Below are 11,258 nucleotides of genomic sequence, written 5' to 3'. Positions count from 1 at the left end.
AAAACATAACATAAGTGACAAACAGGTCTTAGAATTTTAACATTCTTTTATATGCCAATTTTCTGTTAGGGTAGCTTCATGAGTTGTAGGCTCCCCGGTTTGGTCTCCTTTCACGCTTGTACTATTTACCAGAGCGCGTGCCATTCCCTAAGCAAACAAAAGAAAGATTTCCTAGTGCTCTTCTCTTCAGATGGAGAAGCTCCGATCTTGTTCGTTGCTGGTTGGGGTGCAGAGAGGCCTGAGGTGGGCCAGAGTGGGCACAGTAAGGAGAAGGGTCAGGAAAAAGCAAGAGTTCAGGGATGCTTGCTGGAACCTAGTTGCTCCTTCTGGCCACCAGGAGGCGCAACGCAACAGGATCAGGCCTAAACTGAGCAAAGTGAAGGCGGCAACGTTCCTAGCAGTCAGACCCTGTTAACAAAAATCAGCTTCAGCCTCTCCACTGACCGGGTTTCTGTCTCCTATTCCAGGAGGCAAACACCCAGCCTGTCTGGGATCTGATGCCCAAAGCAAGCCACTTTCTAACCTTTCATCTTCCCTAGAGGTTCACAAACAGCTCCAATTATTGAGTCTGGTGTGTGTGAAGTATTGCTGGTGGAATGGTCCCCCCGTAGTCCATGCAGCTAAGGGGTCCGGTAAGTGCAGCTCTGCATGTCTCCCCTCCCCACACCTACAGCCCCAGCCCCAGCCCCAGCCCCAGGGAGTCCTGGCTGTACAGACCGTTGATAAAAGAGACCCTGGAGGCTGCATTGGTGGTCTGCATTAAATGACTGGTCTACAGCCTTCCTAAGCATGTGTATGGGTCCAAACTCTACCCTCCCCCCCAGGGAGCCCACACCCCTTCCTGAACTGTCCCAGGAGCCCCAGCTGTCTCAGGGACCTGGGGTCTCAGTTATGCCTCACTCACTTCTCAGCACTAGCTGTTGGGGACAGCACATGGCCATCATCTGCCACCCCTGAAATACACATGTCCCACTTAGGGGTACATCTGTTGATTCTGACCTTGCTTAATGGTGCTACCAGCTCTTTTCCTTCCTGGAAAGTCTAACTTCTAAAAGGACAAGCACCAGTTAGCTGCTCCCCCGAGCTGGACTGGAAGACTCTTCACTAGGTACAAATTTAAGGCCCCAAACAACATTTACAAAGGTAAATGTAGGGGCGCCCCGGGTGGCTCAGTCTCTTGAGAGTCCGACTTCAGCTCAGGTCATGATCTCACAGTACGTGAGTTCAAGCCCCACATCAGGCTTGCTGCACATCAGTGCAAAGCCCGCTTCGGATCCTATGTTGACCCCTCCCTTCCCCTTCCCTCCCCCCGCAAAAAAGATCAATGCACTTTAAAGACACTGGTAAAGACGGGAACACATCTCATCTGGTGTTCTTCTGAGCAAGAGATCAGGTGGCAAGTTGTTGACTTCTCAGCAGATAGTTTTCCTTTGATCTCCACCCCTAAGAGTCATCAAGGACAGGGCGTGTGTTGCAGCTGCCGGCTAAGCCTCTGTGTGTCTGCATTTACAAAGGAAAGTCATCAATCAGGATGCAAGCAGGAGTAAAGATCAGACCTAAGGTCAGCGTACGATGCAGCAAACTTTCTTTTGTTATCACTTCCATTCCCTGTTTTTATGAAAGCAAAATAATAAAGGAAGAGAGCATCACCCAAAACACAAATGATGGGCGGATGCTCACCACAGCATACACAGGTGGAGCACAGAAAAGGTGTTTCCCCAAATCTTCATGGTTTGTTCAACCAGTATTTGCCACAGTCTTGCTCTCTGTTAAGTATACTGTGCACCCAGAGATACAATTAGATATTATCCTTGGCCTTGGGGAGGTCTTCTGGTGGCAGACACATCCGGAGGCAGAAGTGGGCACACTCCAATGTAGCTCACTTCAGAAACTATCTGAGCTAGCCTCCAACAGCAGGACGTGTGAAGGGACCAGTCCTGCCAGGGGCTCAGAGGAAGCCGGGCCATGCAGGGGGAGCCCCATGAGCAAAGGCAAAAAGAACATGGCAGTTGCTAAATTATCAGTGAGTTCCTTACAGCTTCAAGTTCAGAGTGCTTGGTGAGACCAATGCAAGGGGATGGGACAGAGATGGCAACTGAAATGAGAACGAGAAATACATATCTGAGGCTTATGAATTTGAATGACAGCTTATTAGCTTTGTAACAAATAACCCAATTTAAAAAATTGGGAAAGGATCTAAGTAGACATTTCTCTAAAGTACATACACAAATGGCCAATGGGCACATGAAAAGGCACTCAACATCATTAGCCACTAGGAAAATGCCAAGCAAAACCACACTGAGATCCAATTTGCACCCACTAGGCTAGCGATAATCAAAAAGATGGACAATGAGAAGGAATGGAGAAATCAGAACCTTCAGACATTGCTAGTGGAAATGTAAAATGGCATAGCTGCTTTGGAAAACAGTCTAGCGATACTTCACAATGTTAAACATGGCTTCACCATATGACCCTGCAACTCTACTCTTAGACATATGCCCCAGAGAAACAAACACCTACATCCACCCCAAAACTTGTACAGGAATACTGATAACAGCATTCTTCAGAGTAGCCCAAACTAGAAGCAAACTAAATATCCATCAACTGATGCATGGAAAACCGAATTTGGTATATCATACAATAGGATGTTATCCAGCAATAAAAAGAACTTAAGTATACATGCTATAACATGGATAAATCATGAAACAATTGCTAAGTGAAAGAAACCAGTCATCAAAGAGCACATATTGACATATTAATCCCTTTCATTTAATTTATTTTTTATTTGAGAGAGAGAGAGAGAGAGAGAGCACGCAAGCTGGGGTGAGAGGCAGAGGGAGGGATAAAGAGAATCCCAAGCAGGTTCCATGCTTAGTGCAGAGCTGGATGTGGGGCTCGATCCCATGTCCCTCTGGGATCAGGACTTGAGCCAAAATCAAGTGTCAGATGCTCAGCAACTGACTGAGCCAACCTGGCACCTTTAATTCCATTTATATGAAATACCCAGAAGAGGCAAACTGACAGAAAGGGGACTTGTGGTTGCCTAGAATCGAGGCGGGGAGGGAGAGAGGGAGGGGAGAGGGACTGACCGCTAACGGGCTTGGAGGTTCTTCAGGAGAGGATGAAAATGTTCTAAAATTCATGGTGGTGCTGGTACAATCGGTGACTATACTAAAAGCCACTGAAATCGATACTTTACATGGGCCGATTGCATGGTTTATGAGTTATATCTGATCCAAGTTTTGTTTTGTTTTTTTAAAGAATTCCGTATTTTTCAGAAGGCTCCACGGAACCACTGGAGACTTTGGAGCAGAGCTGGTGATGTATAATTGGAACTGTGACTTTAAAGAGGTAAAGGGGCAGTAATGCCAAGGAGGAAGATACTCTAGAAGTAAAATACACGGGAACAGTGGTGACCACAGGGAGCGAGGCGTCAGAAGTCACATCGTGCACTAACTGAAAGATGCCCGTGCAGCAAGCCTGCTGAAGCTGAGCAGAACTATGAGAAAGGTCTGGAACCCCGAGGAGGAGGAATCTGAAAAAGGATGGAGTATGGACTGAGATTAGAGGCAACCAACGAGATACTGGCATCAGAAGCCAAAGGCGGAGAGGCTTGAAGGTAGGAATAGTGGTCGGCCCAGGAGCGCATCACACAAAGCTGTGACCCAGGTCAGGAGTTCAAGAGGTCTTGGTCTGGGGGGGATGGAACAGTTCTGGGGGACAGGCCCAGCAGACAAACAGCCAGGATAAGGACACCATAAGGACACCTCTCTTTCCTGAGAGGGAGGGGACAGGGGCGCATACACCAGAGTGAGCGCTGATACTAGGTTCCCTCACTGCCTCCAAGAGGCTTGAGTATTAAATGCAAATATGAGAAGCGGGAAAGATGGACGCCAAATCTGGGTCTCCCCACCCCCTTCCACTCCCTTCCCAAGGTGGCAGTAACTTGGAGGAAAATCCACCAAAAACCTGTGAGTCTCTTTTTCTTTTCCTCTGGCTGGAAGAGAGCCAGTGAAATCAAAGGGAGTGAGTTCACCACTGTGACTCTTCATTTTTTGCGAACATTTTAAAAAGTATTTATTTATTCTTGAGAGACAGCATGAGCAGAAGAGCAGCAGAGAGAGAGAGCGGGAGCCACAGAATCTGAAGCAGGCTCCAGGCTCTGAGCTGGCAGTGAAGAGCCTGACGCGGGGCTCTAACCCAGGAACGCTGAGATCATGACCTGAGCTGAAGTTGGACGTGTAACCAACTGAGCCACCCAGGTGCCCCCACTGTGACTCCTTTAAAAGGCTTCAAGGTAATGTCAGGATGAGCCCAGAACTGCAGAAAGAGAGGAACACAGACACTGTCTCAATGATGTTGGCAAGTCACATGCAGGACGAGTAGGCTCTCCTGGGCTCTGTCCCCGTGCTATACGCACAGACAAACACCAGCTAACTGGATTTTCTGGTCCAGCTGAATTGGACATGTTTATATAGATGTGGTTGTTCTGACTGTAAGTCCTCAAGACAATCTGAATAGTTCCTCAAAGGGAACTCTCATTTCACCAAATGAGAGATACGGATTTATGTTTGAGAATGTTTACTGCTTGGGATGTACAATATTTAAAGAGCCGATGTGGTCTCTTAGTAGGAAAACTGTGTATCACATCCCTTCGGTGGAATATATGGCAAAAACAATATATTTGAAGTAGTGGATAAGGAAAATGGCTACATGAATATATAAGTGCAAGCCTTTTTTCAGGATAAAACCAGGATATAAATTATATATTGAATATAATCTCAATTTTGCTTTTTATTATGTATTTTTGAGAGAAAAAGAGAGAGCACACACACGAGAGGGAGCAGAGCAAAGGGGGAGAGAGAGAATCCTAAGCCCACTCGGGGCTCAATCTCATGACCCCGAGATCATGACCTGAGCTGAAATTGAGAGTCAGATGCTTAACAGACTGGGCCATCCGGGTGCCCCACAATTTTGCTTTCTAAGATGCATATGTACCAAAAAAATTAGAATAGAATAGAATAAATTAAATAAAATGCATATGTAACAGACTGAGGAAGAAAACCCAGAAAGGAAAATAACAAAAGCCAAGCACAGCAGAATTATGGGCAATCTCTATCTCAGTATTTCCCCACATTTTATAAATCATCCACAACTGTGTTGCCTTTATGGTTTTATGCCAGGCTCTGGGGTGGACAGGGTGGTCCAGCACTCCCAGACCTTGAATCTTAGAGTAATACTTCTGATATTCTATTAAAAAAATGCACAGTGGTCCAAATGATCCTGATCTTCAACTCTCCAATCACTGGAACATATAAATCAGCAAGCTAAAAGCAGATTAAATTTGGAGTGCGATCTGTTAAGAAATTATGAAATAAGAAAAATGTGCCTTCCTACCAGATCTGGTCAGATACGGGAATAGAAACCAATTATTTCCTGAGTGTCTTGGGTTCAAACCCTCCACTTTAAGTCTGAATATCTGTCTTTGGTATTGTCCAAAAGAAGAGTCCGAAGTCTGAAAAGCTGGCTTCTAGTTCTGACTCTGTTAGCAATATGGCTAGGGCCAAAGTATTTAAGTGTCTGGGCTTCAGCTGATGGGGGAATAAATATGTCACCCAAAGTAATGTTACTCTGAGGTTAACCACCAGCACTGCTGAGACTATTTTAGAAGCAGAATAAATGTTAGCTATTAGCTCACTTTAAACCATGCATTTCTCAACAGGGATGACATTGCTTCCAGTGGGAAGAGAACTGATGCACGAGGAGGAAGTTATGTGTGTATGAGGCATAGATAGATAGATAACGTAAACTGAAATACAATACATCTATGCTCTTCAAATTTTAGGGAGTACACGAGAAAATATCTAAAAAGATTCCTTTCTGGAGTGATAATGAAAACAAGATTGAGAAATACTGCCTTCAATATAGATAAGTTTCATTTTTAAGAACTCCTTGAAAAATATTTCTGGCAAGAATACTCCCTTTTCACCGGTTTTTCAGAAATGCATGCTAATAAGAGAAGTATCATCTTGTGCTAGAAGTCATCACTCTGAGCATCTTTTCCTCTCACTTTTCCACAGAGGGTCCTAATTCGCCTGAAGTCTTAACCAAAAGGAGTCAAGGGATTGGTGGGGAGCAGACAGAGCGGGAGGCCAGGAGGACAAGCCGAAGGGAGACTCGCAACAACAATGGTTACCGCCCTCCCGCCAGCACCCACTGGCCTTCCACGCCTGTCTCACTGTGTGGACCCCCAAACCAGCAACATATACAACTTCAAATTCTCTAACAGCCACAGCAAAATGAATTTTTAAAATTGAGGTTAATATTGTGTTTTATTTAATCCAATATCAACATATTCGGCAAGCTGTACTCAATATGAAAAATTATTACTGAGGGATTTCACATCCCTTTTTTCTGTACTTAGTCATAGAAACCCAGTATGTATTGTACTCACAAAGCACAATTCAAATAGGATTAGCAAAGTGTCAAGTTCTCTGCAGCTGGAGCGCGGCTCCGAGAGTCCAAACATACTGAATGTTCCCCTCTTTCTGCCACTTTTCCAGTGGCAAGCCTATCCTGCTTTAATCCAGCCCTCTGGACAGAAATTACCAAGATACCAATCACAGAACTGCCCTCACTGCTTCATTGTCCAATTTAGAGTTGACCTTTCCACTCTTCTAGAATTATCTAGCATTAGCTCAAACCCTATAATAAGGCCCTTCCACCTCCCTATTGCCGAGACTTCCACACAGGAATCCTCCCTTGGTTTACCACTTAAATAAACCGAACTCAGCTGGACTAACAGATGAGTTCCTGGTGGCCTCTATGTGGCAAGGAATTAAATTCCCATTGATGGGTTTAATGGGTACACCTGTCTTTTTCATCATCTCTTAATTTTTAAAAAAATTTTTATTATTTATTTTTGAGAGAGACAGCATGAGCAGGGGAAGGTTAGAGAGAGAGGGAGACACAGAATCTGAAGACAGGTTCCAGGCTCTGAGCTAGCTGTCAGCACAGAGCCTGATGTGGGGCTCGAACCCACGAACCATGAGATCATGACCTAGGCCGAAGCCGGACGCTTAACCAACTGAGCCACCCAGGCGCCCCTCTTAATTTCTTAATATATTCGAGTTAATGTTTTAATCTATTATTTTTCCCCACCAACTTTAATTGTAATCATACACAACGAAAAAGTGCTTTAGGTAATTTTATTTTATCTAAAAGTCAACTTACTAATATATTTAGATTGGCTTTAAAAATATATGCAAAGCAAAAATTGATACTTGCAGGAGAAATACACTTAATCTGTAGTGTCATGAATTATATTTAGTTGCCAAGATGACTTTCTACAAATCTAGAGTGTGATAGTTAAAAGCATATAATTTTTTTAAGTCAATATAAAATTTAGTGCTTAGATAAAGAGTAAATTCTGGATGATAGCATGTTTAACTTATACTCCCTCCAGGAAACATACTCCAGGTTCACCAAGATTTAATGCATACACTCCAAGGTCAGGAAAAGACAGAAAAAATCAGAAATTTGCTGTGGTAACTGGTCTGAACTCCTCAATATACCTGCGTCCTAGGCTAGCAGTGGAAAAGGTAACTCAATTTATGCGATAGAAATTGCCTTTAGGGGCACCTGGGTGGCTCAGTGGTTGAGCATCTGTCTTTGGCTCAGGTCATGATCTCATGGTTCATGGGTTCGAGCCCCGTGTCAGGCTCTGTGCTGACTGCTAGTTTAGAGCCTGGATCCTGCTTCAGATTCTGTGTCTCTTTCTCCCTCTGCCCCTCCCCTGTTCACGCTCTGTCTATCTCTGTCTCTCAAAAATAAAATGTAAAAAAAAATTTTGTCTTTAAAAGCCTCAGACTGGTTCAAAGACCCAAGACATGACCAATACCAAATAATATGTATATATATATATACACAGTGGAATCACTCAGCCTTAAAAGGGACAGGAACCCTGTCACATTATTACAACTCAGCTAAACCTTGAAGACCTCATGCTAAGAGTGAAATAGGCCAATCACACGAGGACAGACCCCGCTTCTATGAGGTACCAAGAGTAGTTAAATTCAGACACAGAAAGAACCGTGGTTGCCAGGAGCTAGGGGGAGACGGAAATGGGAAGTTGTGGGTTTAAAAATTTTTTTTAACATTTATTTATTTTTGAGTGGGCGGGAGGGGTATAGAGAGAAGGAGAGAGGATTCAAAGCAGGCTCTGTGCTGACAGCAGAGAGCCTGATCCTAACCTGAGCTGAAGTCGGTCGCTTAACTGACTGAGCCACCCAGGCACACTGGAAGTTGTTTTTAATGTACAGAGGTTCAGTTTCGCAAGATGAAAAGGGTTCTGGAGATGGTCAGTGGTGACGGCAGTACATGGGAATGTTGAGTGTCACCCACCGGGGTGCTGAAAACTGGTTAGGATGGCAAATTTTGTTACATGTGTTTTACCGCAAATTTTAAAATTTTTGTTTAAAACAAAAAGACCCTAGGTCTCTCCTCCCACATTCTGCATAGTCAGACACTCTTCACTTATCTGTCCCAGAGATGACTGGAGTGCAACGGAGTCTGGGATGGGGGGGAAGCAGACACGCAAAGGCACACCCAAGCCCACTGTCCTGAAAAGCAGGTGGAAAGTATGCATCCTGCTCCCAGACTCCCTCCCTTACGAGGCTCCAGAGATGAGACTGAACAGTCTAGAAAACAAGCGTCTTCTTGGGGGAATGTGATCAGCCCAAGAAAGGAGATGTTAAGATCAACCAGATCGCCTTTCGGGGATGGCCATGTTGTCCCAGTAACACAAGTCCCAAACAACTTTTAAATATGACAAACCAGTCCCCAAATCAGACATGTAACAAAAACACCTATTATAAAAGATTAAAAAAAAAAAGGAATTTGGAAGAGACAGAGGCTATGCAGAGAAACAAACTTTCAAAGAAATCCTCAGAGAGATATTGCAGCCAAGAAAAAACAGGACACTTCAAAAATGAATTGTTTAGGGAAAAACATCAGTTCTAAAAATTAAAAACAAAAATAACAAAAAAAATCTAGTCTTTAGGACATTTTCTCAGAAAATAGTAACCAAATACAAAGAGACAAATAATAGGAAAAAAAAAAGGTTCTGATTAGGATCATTCTAGAAGGTCTAAAATCTGAATAAGAGTAATTCCAAAAAGACAACAAAGAAAAAGAGGGGAATGGATGAAATAATGTCCCAGAAGTGAAGGGCATGAAAGAACTCATAAGAACCCAACATGTTGGATAAATGGATTCACATGGAGATCCATTATTGCAAGATTTCCAGAAGACTTTAACTATGAGCCATCTGAGGGATTAAGAAGAAGATTCCAACAGTGATACATGTATCAAGACAACACTGATAGAATCCTAATAGGTTTGAGTTAATGAACAGAAATTAACACAACTGGTGGATGTTTAAGGCCAAAATTTGACAGACGTGAGAAAAAAAATGGCTCTTTAAAAAGTTCATTCACTAAGCTTAGACAGGGAGGCCACTCTGCAGAAAGCTACCAATGAACAAACTAAAGAATCTTCCTTGAATTTGTGACAGGCAATTACTTGGAAAGTGGAGGTCATCTTACTGTCATCTTTAGTTACTGCGTCAAATTACACAAGGCCGTGTGCTTCTGGTCACGATGAGTGAATACCAGAGAGTGACTTTAATTCCAACATTAGAAATACATCAAAGTATATGGACATTTTCTTCATTCTATTTGGCTTTAGTTCATTTAGCAACACCCTTGGTAAGGAGCCTTCTTTTTATGCTTCTCCATCAATGTACTTACCTCCTCTCCAAGCAAGTCTTTCAGTTCATCATACTTGGTGTAAAGCAAACTAAGTCCTCACGTTTTAATGAGGCTGAGAAATAAACTCTTCTTAAAAAGCGAGAATATTGACATCGAAACCCAGTTATGCTTGGCCAGTTTCCATCAAGCACATTCATACTCAAAATATATAATAAGCGCCAGCATTTTTCTTTAAATGTGAGACAGCTTATTTTCTCTGGAAATGTTTTGCTTCGAGAAGAAAAGATTAAAGGAAAGACAGGATCAATGTTTTCAAATACTTAGAGGGCCACCATGTGGAAAAAGGAGGTGAGTTTGTTCTACGTAGTTCCAGAAGGCAGCCCTGGGAGCAGAGAATAGCAGTTCGGGGGAGGCATGTTTCCCCTGCAATTGGGTAACTGGCTTTCTGTTATGGAGAAACGCCCGAAATGTGTGTTTGACCAGAAGAGATGCCTGTAGGGGGGCGGAAGCCTGGTCTAGACCACCTCTAAGTTCCCTTCCATGAAGGCCACTAAACCAGATTTTTCCAGTTAAGTCAATCATGCAGGTTGGTGTTCTGGGTTGAACTGAGCCCTCTGCAAATTCCTATGTTGGAGCCCGAAGCCCCCAGCACATCAGAATGCACCTATATTTAGAGAGGTGATTAAGTTAGAGAGACCCCTGTGGCAGGCCAAATCCAACCTGACGGGCGTCCTATAAAAGGAGAATGAGACACACAGAAGCCAGGGCTGTGCATACACAGGGGAAAGACTGGGCCACAAGATAGCCATTCGCAAGCCAAGGAGAGGCCTCAGGGAAACTGCACCTGCTGACACCTTGAACTTGGATTTCACGGCCTTGAGAGTTGTAAGAAAATACATTTCTGTTTAAGCCACCTGCTCTGTACTACTTCATTGGGGCAGCCCTTGCAAACCGATACAGCACGAACACAGCCTTGTGCTTGTCCATCAGTCTAAATGCTGTGTGTCCATGTTGAGACACATTAAAGCAAGCAGTTCATTCAATTAATTAAATCTTTCAATATGTTGCTCTTCACCCAAAATAACTTCTGCATACATTGTTTCTATCATGCTATATGGACATTCCAACTACAAAAGCAGTTGGTAAAAATTCTAAGTGTGGCATTCAGGAGTAAGACTCAATGAATAGGCTAAAATATTGCAGAATTTAAACCCAGAGACTCTATCTTCTGGAAGTTACCAGCTTCCTTATTTATATAACAGGGACATTGTGCTCTAGAATATACCTTTGCTGGAACCATTTGGGGGTCGCTCTAGTAGGTGAAATTAGAACAGTTTTAATTTTTTTAAGTTTGTGTATCATCTCTGTACCCAACATGCAGCTCGAACTCATGACCCCCAAATCAAGAGTCCTATGCTCCTCCATGCTCCTCCCTAAATTGGAACTGTTTTAAAAATGAGTTAGTCTTTGAGAAAACATCTAAAAGAT

This window comes from Suricata suricatta, chromosome 7 (assembly GCF_006229205.1).
Source record: "Suricata suricatta isolate VVHF042 chromosome 7, meerkat_22Aug2017_6uvM2_HiC, whole genome shotgun sequence".
NCBI classification, from domain to species: Eukaryota; Metazoa; Chordata; class Mammalia; order Carnivora; family Herpestidae; genus Suricata; species Suricata suricatta.
This window is presented reverse-complemented; position numbering follows the sequence as displayed.